Genomic DNA, 2,046 nt, shown 5'->3' with positions numbered 1-2,046 from the left:
GCCCGGCTAATTTTTTGTATTTTTAGTAGAGACGGAGTTTCACCGTGTTAGCCAGGATGGTCTGCATCTCCTGACCTCGTGATCCCCCCGACTCGGCCTCCCAAAGTGCTGGGATTACAGGCATGAGCCACTGCGCCCAGCCAGTTTGTCTATTTCTTAATGAGTTAAAGACCATATATTCTAGAAATAAAGTGGTTGTGAAGCTGAACAGTGGGAACGGAAACCATTTCTACAATTTAACACTTGTTAAACAATCAGAGGAGTGGTAGGTGTCGGTAGGAAGAACTGGGAGAGAGGGTAGAGGACTGACATGAAGCAGACATTGAGGAAAGAGGAATTCATGCGATAATGGCCCAGGTTGCTGCAGATGTGAGAAACTATGCAACTTTTGATAAACAATAATAGAAAAAAAGTTTGGCACAAAAATACAAATAAGAAAGCAAAACAAAATTACTACTTTTCTTCCTTTCTTTCCCTCCCTCCCCCTCCCTGTTCTCTCTCTCTCTCTATCCCTGGGGACCAGCGTCAGGATCAAAGGTCTGCCTTGGACAGTCCCCAATCCCTAGCTATTTGCTCCTTTGTTGAGTGCCCCCTTTCCTCACCTTGTCTTATGAAAAGCGTCCCAACCCTCCTAGAGTGTGAGCTCCTAGAAAGCGGACTTAGCATATTTTTGTATGCTATGTATGGCATAGCCCACTGTACAGAGTGGCTGCTCATTTATGTATCTTATTTTGAGGTAAATCTGAATCTTACCTGGGCCAAACTCCGTGTTAGGATCTGGGTATTCAACTGTGAGGGGACTCAACTGTGAGCAAGACCTTGTCTCTACCTTCCTAGATCATACAGTCTTAGGAGTACATTGACACTAAAAAAAAAGGCCATCACATGACCCTGAGATGAATGCGGATGGGGTGAGTACGGGTCCTCAGGAGAACAGAGGAGCATGGAATGGTAACCCTAGAGACAACCTAGTGCCATTCCTGCTGGGTGCAGACATCTCCTCTATGAATTTTGGCGGTGGGGGTGAGAGCATAGGGAAGTGAGGGTTGTGAGCAAGGAGGGAGGTTCAAGGAACCTCTTTCACATCCCCTAGTCCCCTTTTCCGGCATGAACGGCTGTATCTATCAAATGCGGGTACGCAGGGAGCACAGTCTTTGTGCTAGGTGGGTGCCAGCACACAGCAGTCATTGACACTGTACAGACTTCGGGAGTAAATGGATGGATGGATGAAACACTTGGGCAATCGAAACTTTTTGCGATTCCTTCCATTTGACAAGTAAGGGTCACTCCATTCATTCCGCAACCCAAAGCCCGCGAAGCCCTGCGGCTTACACAGAGGCCCCGCCCCTGCCGCCGCACTCCGCTCTCCCTCCGCGGCCGCACCGCCGCTCTGGGAGACACGCGGAAAGGTGGTCAAATTCCGGGTCACAGTGCGCTTGCGTAGGAGGAGCCAGTGGCTAAGAAGGGGAGGAGCCCGCGAAGCTTAGACTGCGGTGACAAGGAAAACACGGAAAGGATCTGAGCAGGAGTCTGCTAGGGCTCTATGGGGTTAGTGCTCTTGGGGCCGTTTAGTGGGTGTCCGAGGAGTACTCAAAGAGAACTCATCAGAGACTGACCTGAGTTTACACACGATGCGTCTTTTACTGCTCACATCAAGTTTATTGATTTTGCTTTTTTTTAAATTAACGTTAGTGGTCAAGAACTGGTGCTTTGCAGTAAGACAGATCAAGATTCCAGTGTCTAGTGTGACTATGGGTATCCTTGGGCAAGTTATCTGTCCAAGTTTCAATCGCTACCTGTATAAAATGAAGTTGATTATAGTTTGCATCACAGGGATTTTGTGAAGATTAAATGACGTCGTATGTATCAAGGGCTTAGCGCAGTGCCTGGTACACAGAAAAAGCCCAGTAAATGGCAAGTGCTATTATAACCGTTATCATGAGGTTGGAGGATCGCTTGAGCCTGGGAGGCTGAGACTTCAGTGAACCGTGATCGAGCCACACTGCCCTCCAGCCTGGGCAAAAGACAGGGCAAAACCCTGTCAAA

The sequence above is a fragment of the Colobus angolensis genome, unplaced genomic scaffold (assembly GCF_000951035.1).
Source record: "Colobus angolensis palliatus isolate OR3802 unplaced genomic scaffold, Cang.pa_1.0 Scaffold313, whole genome shotgun sequence".
In the NCBI taxonomy this organism is placed as follows: domain Eukaryota; kingdom Metazoa; phylum Chordata; class Mammalia; order Primates; family Cercopithecidae; genus Colobus; species Colobus angolensis.
The sequence above is the reverse complement of the archived record's forward strand: the minus strand, read 5'-3'. Positions refer to the sequence as shown.